Source organism: Dipodomys merriami, unplaced genomic scaffold (assembly GCF_024711535.1).
Source record: "Dipodomys merriami isolate MVZ:Mamm:240054 unplaced genomic scaffold, mDipMer1.0.p SCAF_6, whole genome shotgun sequence".
Classification (NCBI taxonomy): domain Eukaryota; kingdom Metazoa; phylum Chordata; class Mammalia; order Rodentia; family Heteromyidae; genus Dipodomys; species Dipodomys merriami.
The window spans coordinates 3859231-3872340 of NW_027206179.1; the positions used below are offsets into that span (position 1 = coordinate 3859231).

General features: G+C 43.4%; 1 pseudogene; it reads left to right on the forward strand.

Moving 5' to 3' along the window:
* The first annotated feature begins 351 nt into the window (after positions 1–351).
* LOC138814346 (small nucleolar RNA SNORD35) lies at positions 352–428 on the forward strand (annotated as a pseudogene).
* The last annotated feature ends 12682 nt before the right edge of the window (positions 429–13110 follow it).

Genomic DNA, 13110 nt, shown 5'->3' on the forward strand with positions numbered 1-13110 from the left:
GAGATCTGAGGATCATAGTTCAAAACTAGCCTGGACAGAAAAGTCTATGAGACTCCATCTCTAACATACAAGTAAAAATATGGGACTGGAGGTATTTCTCAAATGGTAAAATGCCATTTGTGAATAAGAAAGCCAAGAAAGGAAGCTTGGGGCCCTGATTTCCAGGGCTGGTGTACACACACACACACACACACACACGCACACACACACACACACTCTCACACACACTCTCACACACACACACACATGTTTTTTCTAAATTGAAAACATAAGTTGATTTTTTAATTCCCTTTTCTTCCTACCACCCGACTCTGAAAATATCAATCCTGTATTTAAATTCATTTTTAAATATGCAAGTGATGTCTTTTCTCATGATGATCTTTGGATGCCTCTGTGGGCAGTGCCAAAGGCTCATCAGATACCAGGAGATAAAAGGGGAAGACAAAGAGAGAGAGAGAGACAGAGACAGAGACAGAGACAGAGACAGAGAGACAGAGACAGAGAGACAGAGAAACGCCCAATATTTTAAAGTCACATAATCATTAAATGAAAAACAACCCAATATGTGTGAGCAGAAGAAAAGAGTTGCCCACACGTGGCAGGTGTGACACCCCAACCCAGAGAGGGCCTGGAATAGCAGGAATAGGCTCTGGATCCCACCTGTGATCCCTGGGTCTGCTGGTCAGGATCTGTCCTATATTGGTGCTGTTGAACCTCGGCCCAGTCAAGGGCAAGGCCTTGCTGTGTTCCAGAGCCACGCGTAGCCCCTCTTGCTCAAGGTCCTGATCTCCTTCTTGATGATGCTCATTGTCCCATGCCTCAAGGGCTGCTGGTAGTATCCTTCCCCTTCCAGAGCAGGACCCTGAAACTCATCTTCCCCCAGAGGGGCCAAAGCATGCCCAGGAGCTGAGCAGCTGGGACACACTGGTTGTCATGTCTGGGGAACATTCTGATGCACACCATGAGGACTGTGCCCTAGTTTGGTTGGCCTGGTAGGGGTAAGCTCCCAGAGGCAGAAGCCCCACTCTTACTCTAACAGGTGGTGAGTGGGCTCATAGACCAACCAGACTGGGATATCTCTGTGTACCTTCCCAGTAGGATCTGGCAACCTACTGCTTTCCAATGTGAAAAGAAACTCCATTTGTAATAGCAACACAAATAATAAAATACTTAGGAGTTAACTGAAGAAGTGAAGGACCTCTATAAGGATCACTTTAAAAACCTGAAAAAGGAAATTAAAGCAGAACTAAGCAAGTGGAAAAACCTCCCCTGCTCCTGAAATGGGAGGATTAATATCATGAAAATGGCAATATTTCCAAAGGCTATCTCCAAATTCAATGTAATACCTATCAATATCCCAATCTCATTCTTCAATGAAATAGAAGAAGCAATGCCAAAATTCAAATGGAACAATAAAAGAACCCAAATAGGAAAAACAATCCTTAGCAGAAAGGTTAGCACTGGAGGAATATCAATACCAAATTTCAAACTCTATTACAAAGCCATAGTAGTCAAAACAGCTTGGTACTGGCACAAGAACAGGACCAATGGAATAGAACTGAGGACCAGAACCTACAGACACATATCCACCTAATATTTGACAATGGAGCTAAAAAAATAGTATGGGAGAAAGACAGTAAAGGTCCTTTAAATTCATTTGTTCTTTATGGTAAATATCATATGTAATAACTTGCAATTGGCTGCCCATTGTGGGACCACTTAGTGGTGGTCTTTAATTGGTGGTCTTAAGGCTCTGTTACTGAGGCATGCAAGCAAGGTTACAGAAGCAAAACATAGCAAAAATATAGCCTTGAGTCACAGGAGCACAGGCAAAGCATAATTTTGACTTGGCCACCATGATTAACACTATTAATGCAATTGACACAATTAAAAATTATTTTTATTATAAACTCCTGGCTAATATAACATCCCAGTGCAGCTGGTGATAAGCCTCAAAATTGTAGGCCGACTTCTTCAAAGCTGCCATCTTTAATGAGGGAGAGATATTCTTTTGCTTTGTAGAATGGATGGAGAAGCAAAGACTGACCAGTAGTCAGTCTTCATCTGAGGGTTTTCTTTACCAAGAGATTTTGCCCTTTCTTAATAGCAACTGAGATATTACAGCCCCATAACTGACAAAAAAAAATCTCAGTAAGGAAATAAAAAAATGTAAAGGAAGAGTGAAGTTATCAAATAAATCCTTACAGATGCTGTGAGGATGTGGTCAAAAGGAATATTATAACACTATTGGTAACATAATATGACAAAAGATATAATATTACATGCACATTACACACACATATTAGTATGGGTTTTTGTTATGTCTATGTTTACATATGATTACTGTGGTAACTCATCTGTACATCGTATTTACAATACAGCCAGGCAGCCAGATAGATAGATGTATTATCACCCAACACAGATCCCCATTATTTCTCTCATTTCTTGGTCGGTTGTGGGGCCTGAATTTTGGCCTGGGCACTGTCCCTCAGCTCTTCAATTTACGGTAGCACTCTAACCCTTGAGCCACATCACCTCTTCCAGCTTTTTTTCTGCTTATGTGGTGCGGAGGGATGGAACCCAGGTCCTCATGCATGTAAGGTCAGCACTATACCACTGAGTCACCTTCCCAATCCCTTCTCTCATTTTTGAAATATAGAGAGAAAAAGGCTTAGAGTAATAGAGTAGATATCAATGACAATAAAGTAGAAATTGTAAGGTTCTCCAGAAAAGAAACATGACCCAAGGTTCAGGAAATATAAAGCAAACTACCCACCCACAGGAAATGGAGGCATATTGAAAAGATAGAGGAGAAAGAAAAAGAGAAAGAGAGAAGGGAACTTTCATTGAGGGAGGACCACGTGGATGTGGAAGTGACCTCAGAGCCTGGGAACCTCTCTCTGTACTAGGGATGTGTGACAAGGGCAGTTCAGGAAGTTACCTCTATGGATGAGGAAGTGACCTCAGATGTGGGTTCCTTTGCTGACTCACAGTCAAGTGATTGACAGGTGACTACTGGTTTAAAGCAGGTGAAGAGGAAGTGAGGAGGGGCTGTTCTGGGCAAACTTAATAGAAATAGTGTAATAGAGGCAAGGAACAGGATAAAAGCCATGTTAGGCTTGGCCCCAGCACTGACCCTCTTGCAAGATCTTTCTGACTACCAACACCAAGTAGCATTTGCATCCTTACTTTTCCAACTTATTTATTTATTTATTTATTTATTTATTTATTTATTTATTTATTTATTTATTTATTTATTTATTTATATTGTGAAAATACTGTACAGAGGGATTACAATTACATGGGCAAGATAATGAGTACATTTCTTATCAAGCATTGTTACCTCCTCTTTGTTTCCCCTTCCTATTCCTTCCCATCATCCCCCCTACCAACCCGCCCCCCTCCCCCACCAAAGTTGTAAAGTTCGTGTTTTGACATAATGAGTTGTACATCTCATTGTTGAAAGGGGTCCAACAATATCCCTATTAAAATGATTTGTTTTTTCCCTTCCCCCCCCAAATTATACCAATATCCAGTGAATGCTGGGGTTATACTGTGGGGGAATGACATACAAAGCAACAAAGAAAAATCATCTTATAAATATGTTAGAAACAATCACATGAAAGAAAAAACATTTGAATATTTATCTTGGGGTTCATTTCACCTAACATTAACTTATCCAACCTCTTCTGCTTGTCTCAGACATTTTCTAGTTATTGCAAACAAGGGAAACTGTGGTACCTATGTTTCTTTGGGCCTTGTTTACTTCATTTAATATAATTTTTTCCAAGTCTTTCTATTTCCTAACAAATGGGGTAATGCCATTCTTTCTGATGTAGGCATAGAATTCCATTGTGTATATATACTACATTTTCATTATCTATTCATCTACTGAGGGGCATCTGGGTTGGTTCCATATTTTAACTATGGTAAATAATGCTTGTTGGGTCTTCGTCCGTCCCACAAAAGATGGACTGGGTCCTAGGAAAGGTAAGTGCAACCACTTCCCCATTCCCCAGCCTCACTTAGCTGGGGAGGCAATCAGACGAAGCCGGGAGTCAAATCAAGCAGGAAAACTCATTTCTTAACACAGAGCAAGCCCTTTTTAAAGAGAAAAAGAGTGGGTGGCATGGCAGGGGAGAAAAAGGAACCAATCACTATAAAGGTCACACCCTATCATGCACCAAGCTTCCATGGGCTGGTTACACACTGAATGTAAAGCAAATCGGGCTCTGTCCACTTAAGTCCCTCTCAGTGCCATCTTTGCTGCATATGTGCCCTACAGATTCCCCCTTTTTTGTTTTAATGGCAGACTCACCTCAAAGTTAGTTATCCTTTTCCCCTCCTCCGTAAAGATTATTTTAACAGGATTACATTGGTAAGAATAGCATTGGCCATGCAGGGGGTTTGAGGCAAGTCTGGGGGACAAGATTCACCAGAAAAGGATAGGGAGGGCCCTTGTGCATGATCCAAGAACCTGTTCCAGTTACCTCATATCCCCACCTAGCACAGTAATAAACATCAGTCCCACCACAGTTAGAAATGTCTGAAGCGGTTTGATTAATTCCTGGGCATATATAAAAGTCAGTATATCGTAAGATTGTCCTCTTCAGAACATGGGAGAAGCCTGGGTATTGGGAGTTCCACACACGCAGCACCGTGCATCCTCGTGGGCCCCCACACTCATGCCATTCTACTATAGTCCAGAAAAACAAGGAAAATTTAAAACAAACTCTGCAAACATAGCAAAGCAATCCCAGGCACCTGGTGTATTTTAAGTAAGCCAGTTTCTTGTACATGCCTTTAAGCAAGCACAGCGGTCAAGATGATGTTTGAGCTTTACTGTCAGTTCCCAATGGCTCTGAACATCTCCCCTATCTTTGTTTAAAGAAGCAAACCCACCTGTCTTAGGTTGGGTGGATCACCTTGTCTGCCTTCCCCATCCTTGGGAACTTCTTCAGAGCTAAGTTGAAGGCCCTGTCTTAGGTTAGTCAGACTGACAACTTCTTACCAATCTCTGGCTGCAATTCCTCTGGGGGAAAATTCATTCACTTGGCACTTGATCTTATGGAACTGGCTGGCTAAGCTCATAAGAGTTTTGCAGTGCATGTAAAATGCAAGAAGGCATAGAAAAACCATCAGCAAAAGCATTACCAGGCCAAGAAATGTCATTAGCAGTCCTTTAACATTAGTCAGGGATGGGATAGCAGTCTTTGCCACTTCAGAGTCCAGAGGTGGGGCTTGTTCTAATCAGGCTATTTGCCTGTGGGGTTGAAAAGATCTAAAGACAAGTTATTTGATAATTTCTGCATTGCCAGCACTGATCACTGCCCAGGTCACCTGTTGAGGTTGATGCTGATTCTGTAAGGCTATTGCCGGGACTGGGAGGATCAGGACAGCCAACAGCTGGATTATCACCATCTGCAATTGTTAGAGAACACAAGAGCTTCTCAAGTCCTGTTGCCCTTGGGGATGGTTAATAGTCATCTTTCTGGTTTTTCCTCTTTTAAACACAAGCCTCAGCCACCATTGCCATTTTTCTTTCCTGGTTCCTTAGTTTATCCTTGGGCATCCTCCTGTATGGAAGAAATGGGTAAAAACTTAAGGTTCCTCGCAGGAATCCAAATGGGTACTGTCTCCCCTATGGGAAAAAACACATCCAAATCCCCGGCCCATAGTAACTACGGGATCAGGTCCTCTCCATTGTTGTGTCAGGGGATCCTTCTACCTGACTTTCACTTGGAGCTTAGGGTTTAGTGGTCTCCAGTGCTTCTGAAATCTGGATTCAGTTGCCCCTTTTGAAAAATTTAAAATGTTAATGGTACACAAAGCTATCTGTAACTGTATGTGGGGGTGAACTCCCCTTTTTTGTTTTAATAATTGCTCCTTAAGACATTGGTGATTTCTTTCTATAATTGCTTGGCCTTGGGGATTATAGGGTGCCGCGGACCGGGTTCTGTCGGGACGACGGAGGATACCTAGGGAGGAACCTGGAATAGGATGGGGAGATGGCAAACAGACAACTCACACACATTAGGAGTGGATGCTGAGTGCTGAGTGCTGAGTGCGATTTAATGCAGAGGATAACAAACTTTTATAGCAAAAAGTCTCCATAAGAAAGGGCAAAAGGTTACATAATCTTGCTGCAGGGCGGTCACCAGCTGGTCGCCTGATAGGCACTTGTTTCCGGCTTTACCTCTATTTTTAAGAAATACAATTGGTTTCAATGATTGTCACCAATTAACACTACTTTTTTCTATAGAGGCCTTAACTGTCCCATTAAGATCTTTCCTGTTTCTTCTTTAATAGTAAGGTCAGGGAGGCCTAGATCTAGCAAGTCTCTTAGTAAATGAAAGAGAGTAACAGGAAGTTCTTTCTCCTAAGTAGTTATCTCAGCAATTGCCATACATTCTTTCTGTTCTAGCTGAGCCTACAGCTTCTTGTAAATTTCTTACAATTCCTTCTGCTGGAGTGACTTTGTGAAACCCCCAATACTTTTATATTTGCTTATGGCTTGTCTACTAGCCTCCATAAGAGGGGTTTCAGGGTAGCACTTAACTCTGGTGAGTTAGTCATATTTTTAAGACACTCATCAGATATTGGAGTCATCAACACTCTTAAGAAAGAGCTTTGAATAAGGGAATGTTGACAATGAGTAAGTACAATGAGCAGTAGAAACAGTAAAAGATTAATAGGCACTCTTATGAGGAAAAGATAGGCAGAAACACATCTTTTCCAGGGGTTTTGCCAGCCTTTTCCCAGGAGTAGGCCTCTTAGAAGCCCTATTCTCCGAGGTAGACTTCGGTGAAGTCCCAAAACTTGGAGATAGGTTTCTGTAAAGCCCCATTCTCTGCGGTAGACTTCGGTGAAGTCCCAAAACTCAGAGATAGGTCTCGAAGCCCCTATCATGGTCTGATAGATGGTTTCCCATGCTAAGCAGACTCTACTGGGGTCAGCGTGGCAATAGGGAATTCCTGTAGTATGATTAATATGCCATTTGTCAAAAAACACTGACATTGCTTTACTAACAAAACAGTGTCCATTATCAGTTTTAACTTGTGCTGGTAGAACCAAGGTGGCAAAGGATTGAAGAAAATGTGCTTGTGAATATTTAGTTCTTTTGCTGTGGCCCAGCATGCTCCTGAGTAGGTATCTATAGAGACAAAGATATATTTAAACTTACCAAAAGCTAGAAATGAGTAACATCCATTTGCCAGAGGACATTAGGTTTAAGGCCTCTGGAATTTACCCCTGGGGTTGTAACAGGGGTACTTTTAAGAAGAGCTAGCATGTTTTACAGGTATGTACTATTCTTTTGAGGTCCTTTACAGGAATCTCAGGAAATCTATGCTGAAGACCTCTCCAATTAATGTGGGTTAAGTCATGCAAACAGTTAGCCTCTTGCTTCTGGGACAGTAGCTAACTGGTCTGCCCAATTATTGCCTAGGCATAAAAACTCAGGAAGTTTTGAATGCCCTCTCAAATGTTGAATATGAATAGGGGCTATCCGCCCTTCTCATAGGCCCTTAAGGGTAACCATAAAGAGGGAAATAGGGTATTCATCCAGCTTAATATGTGCCTGGGGAAAGAGGGAGCAAGTTAATCATATATAGGCTATCAGAATACAAATTAAAGGGTTTTTGAATGTCCTGAAGGGCCATAATTATGGCCAGCATTTCTTTATATTGTGCTGACCCTTGACAAGGTTGAAATCTTTGTTTACTCGGGGTCTTTTGGTGGTCCTCAAAGGCTGCATTTGCAGAGCCTGTTTTACTTCCATCAGTAAAACCATAGAGGGCGCCAGGAGTAGGTGTACGAGAAAATAAAAATGGCATTTTGAGGGGAAGTCACCATAACATGACGGTCCATTTGGATGGCTCATAATGGCAGGCAATTTGGCCTAGAAACCCCTCCAAGGAGAGAGCAAGACGAGCATTGGCTTGCGTGAGCCCCTCAATGTCTGCCATCTGAAAAAGAAAGACAATGGAGTGAGGATCAAGGCCATAATGCCTTTGGGCTTGGGTCCTTCCCTTGACAATAGCATCTGCAAGTTGGTCGGCCTGAGACTACACCCAAGGTGTGCCCCCCAGGGGAGTGCGAACCCACTCTAATGGCTCCCCACTTTGAGTTAAAACTGCAGAAATTAATGTGACACCTACAAGCAACCAAAGGGAAATGGGCTCAAAAATAGAATATCTCCTCAAGGAAACTTCATCCAGGGCTTTTTGGAACTGCAAAAATATTGCCCGATGGCTGTCTGTAATTGTAATAACTTCTTGGGGCATCCTGTCTTTTAGTAGGGTAAATAAGGGCACAAGAATATCTTTAGGGACAGGAACCCATGGTAACAGCCAACTCATTTCCCCTAAAAGACTCTGAAGTTGGGTTAAGGTTAGAGAGGCTGGAATATCCAGCAAAGACTTAAGGGGGCTGGCCTGAGTCAATGTAAGGTGGGACCTGAGCACCTTAAAAGGAGGTACCTTTTGAATTTTATTGAGGGCTATGGTAAAACCCCCCTTTTTTAATATTGCGAGAACTTGGGCCAGAAGGCCCTCCAGGTGGCTCAGGTCTTGGTGCCCCAGAATTATATCATCCATGTAGGCATAGGCAAGGGAGATATCTGAACCCAGCACAGGCCGTAAAAGTGTGACCAACTATTGTTGGCAAAAGGCTGGGCTATTTGCCATTCCCTGTGGCAGCACCATCCACTCAAACCTTCGATCAGGCTGGGAAAAATTAAGAGAAGGGATGGAGAAAGCAAACTTCTCACAGTCATCTGGATGCAGTGGGATAGAAAAAAATCTTTAATATCAATCACAACCAAGGTATATTCTGAAGATATAGCAGGAGTCAGGGCATGCCTCTTAGGTGCGTTCCTACTAGCTCCATCCTTTCATTTACCTTACTTAGATTTTGAGGCAAACACCAAGACCTAGAGACTTTTTGAATAACAAATACGGGTGTGTGTCAAGGACTCATAGAAGGACCTAAGTACCCAAGGTTTATCTGTTCCTTCACCAAAAGGTGGAGGGCTACAAGTTTAGGTTTGGTCAATGGTCACTGCTCCACCCAAATAGGGGTTCCTGGCTTCCACAAGATGAGAGGTACTCGGGCAGCAGTGGCCTTTAGGATTGGGGGTGCACCTGAGCAGGTCCCCTATGTTCTTCTCTGTAATTATGAAAGTTAAAACAATCCTTTTCCTTAACTCACTCTACATCCTGTTTAAGCCTTTGTGCTCCTTCCCTATCCAGGATATCATCACAGGATGATCGATCGTCTGTAGTTACCACGGCATGTCTTGCCCTAGTAAATTGGCAGCGAGGTGTTTTGCCACTAAAGGGCATATCTTTCCTTCCTCTCCATCTGGGCTAGTCCATTTCATAAGGGCAACCATCTCTTTGGACTGGGAGTTGCCCCCTACCCCCAATATCTGGGGCCCAGGTGCAAGCTTCCAGTTCAAGGGCATTTCCTCCTTCCTGAGTATGGTTCGATCTGCCCCTGTGTCAATTAAGCAGTGAAACCTCTTTCTGCCTATGAGAATACTCATTTTAGGGCAGAGTCCTTCCACCAGGGGTATGGTCCAATGGGCCTGGGTCATTCTGCCACGAGGCTGTCTGGACCTCACAGCAGAGGTGTTTCTCCTTGAGTTAACGGGGCTGGTGGATGCCCCTCCCCTAGTTTAAAGGCTTCTCATTTAAATCAAACTTGGATCGACAATCCTTTTTCCAATGGTATCCCTTCCTGCACCTGGGGCAGGGTGTAGGGGCTGGTTTGGCCTCCCAGCGCCTTTCGGGAGGGATTGTTGTAAATAGTCCCTCTTAAAGTGCCCCTCCTACCTGCATTTAAAACAGGTCTTGGGGTTCCTTGGCCCTGGGCTGCCAGCGCCTGGGTAATAGCTTCAGTCATTGGAGATGTCTGCGCCTGTAAAGCTAAAGTTAATGATTGGGACTGGTGCTGTTGTGTTCCCACATCCTGGGAGGCCACCACCCATCTGCTCAGGGAACTCTCTATCAATCTTGTGCAGGCAATGCGGTGGTCTGCATTCATCCCTTTCCAGACCAGCAGCTTTACAAACTGATCTCAGAGGTTCCCTGCTGGCAGCTCATGGTTAATACTCTGTTGGACTCGGTCTACAAACTCAGCTAGAGGCTCACCCGATTTTTGTCTCACTCCTGCTATGGGATACTCAGTAGGCCCATCATCCAGTTTGTACCATGCAGCAAATCTAGCCTGCCTCACTTGGTCATGGTACAGGCCAGGTATTGCGGCCTGTTGGATGCCAGTGGAGTTATCCTTCCCCCATCCCTGTTATCATGGCATAAGTAATAGGTATCCTGGGTTCAGCCTGACAGTTATTCTCTGCCCACACTCTGCATTCCTCCTTAAAGAAAGCACACCATTTAATAAACTGAGAATTGGTAAGGACAGCTTTGGCCACATCCAGCCAGTTCTTAGGGACACATGGGTGATAAGCAATGTCCTGTAATAGGGTCTGGGCCCAAGGAGAGTTTGGGCCATCCTCAGCCACTGTGTTATGGAGCTCTTTGTGATCCTTAGCTTCCCACGGATTCCATTCCAAGGGTATGTTGGCTCTTGGTGCCATATTGACTGGATATGCTTGGGGAAGCCAATCCTGTGGCCCAGGGTTCGGGCTCCCTGGTGACCCTTCCTTTATAGGGTAGGCCTCTGAGTAAGTTAATTCTCCAGCCTTTGACCCTCCATGGAGGGTCGGTAGGGGTCCAGGTCTTTCAGGTCCCTCTCGCAGGTCACGTAGGATGCCATACCTCTCCCCCAATTGGGGGAATAGGGAGGGGGCCTAGGATGGTCAGGGGCACCTGAGTCAGAGGGGGTAACTTTCACCCTCGTTTTGACTTTCAGTGTGCATGTTTCAGTGCATTATTGGTCAAATTTGACCCATTCCTTTTTCTTCTCACTTCCCAAATCCTCCTTTACTCCCTCTAGGCCTAATGTTGCCTCCTCTTTCTTCTATGAGATAGCATTACCCATAAAAGGATTTCACTTACCCTGAGAGATCACTTAGCCTCAGCCAGTATCTTTTCCTTTCGTGCCCCAGATTGGGCACCAGATGTCGGGTCTTCATCCATCCCACGAAAGGTGAACAGGGTCAGAGGAAAGGTAAGTGTGGCTGCTTGCCCCTTCCCCAGCTTACCTTAGCCTGGGAGATAATCAGACGCAACAGGGAGTCAAATCAAGCAGGAAAACTCATTTATTAGCACACAGCAAGCCTTTTTTAAAGCAAAAAAGAGTGGGTGGCATGGCATGAGAGGAAAAGGAACCAATCGCTTTAAAGGTCAAACTCTATCATGCACCTAAGCTTCCATGGGTTGGTTACAAACTAAACATAAAGCAAATCGGTCTCTGCCCACTCAATTCCCTCTCAGCGCCATCTTTGCTACCATATGCTCTACAAATGCTGCAATAAACATAGTTGGGCTGGTAGCTTTAGTGTGGTCTTGTTGGTGATTCTTTGGGTAAATGCCCAAAAGTGGGATTGCTGGGTCATAAGGGAGCTCTATGTGGAGTCTTTTGAGGAACCTCCATACTACTTTCCAAAGTGGTTGAACAAGTTTACACTCCCACCAACAATGCAGTAAGGTTCCCTTCTGTCCACATCCCCTCCAGCATCCGTTGTTATTACAGTTCTTGATTATAGCCATTCTAAAAAGGATGGTCAATAGACACATGAAGAAATGCTCATCTTCCCTAATCATAAAAGAAATGCAAATCATAACAACATTGAGATACCACCTCACTCCAACTTACTTTTGCCAATCCCTTCCTGATAAAAATATGGATCCAGATCACAGAACCAGCCACCAGGTTGAGCTCTGTGGGGACCAGGAACCTACGCTGTGACCTTGTGTCACTTCTGCGACGGACCAGCTTGGCCGGAGCACTGGGACCGACGGGACAGGGATCTCGGGATAGGTGGGCAAAGGAATCGGCGAAGTGACAAACAGACACAGACTCAAAAGAGTTGCATCTGAGTGTATCTTTATTGAGGAGAATTAACATTTTTATACAGTGTGTGATTGTGACATAGATTCTTTGTTTATTTAAGCACGTAATCAATTTTTTAAAGGCAAAGCATTGATGAATTACATGAAAATTAATGACTATCCCACCAACTGTTTAAGCTAAGTGGTGCAAAACAAGTCTAGCATATTGTTTAATAGAATACGTCATCTATTCAGCCTTTTTTATGTTTAATAATTAACAAACCTAAGACAGGGCTGTACTTACATTATACTCTTTTTAATTTTATCCAACTAATTTCATCTTTATAAGCTCCTGTATAAGGAAATGGTTCTTGGTTGGTTCAGGAAATATGTCATTAACTTTATATTTTGTGTGAAAACACCATCTATTCCCTATAATGTAAGTTGGACTAAACTTAATCATAACTGTTGGGAGAATTTTTCTTTTTCTTTTATAATCAGAGGTCCCTTCTTTTTAGAACTCTCTAAACTACTGGGATAACTCTTTCTAACTTAGTTTAGTTCATTGATTTTGTCTGTTAGACATATCTAGAAATTTTAAGTCTCTATATTTACTATACATGAGCTGCAAAACCGCTTGTGAAGTTGTAGGAGTATCTGGAGGCAACGTCACATCAGATGATAGATTGATTGGGGGATTGCCCACATTTAATCTTTGGCCTTAGTCTTTATTACTTAGAGAAGCCATCTCTATTGGACTGGAAAAATACAACATGCTCTGTTCACGGATCAATAGAAAAATAGCCAAAACGAGAATAAAGGCAACGAATGTACAGACAAGAAGAATATAGTAAGAATAAAGGTAGAGGCTATAAAGGTGCAGTCAAGTGTATGGGAAGCCTTGAACCAACACCCCCTTCCTGGGGGCATGCTTCCTTGAAGCTCTTTGTCCACCGCGATCTCTCACGCAGACTCCGCAGAAGGTGGCGTGGCACCCACTGGCCACAGAAAGATGTCCACTCAGCTGGAAATACCAGGAACCACTGGAAGTGAAGAAACTTAAGTGTTTGACCTTGTTTCTCTGGCCAGAGACTATTCATTGAACTTGCAGTCCCTTATTTTGTTGTCCATGTCAAATTAGAAGCCATCT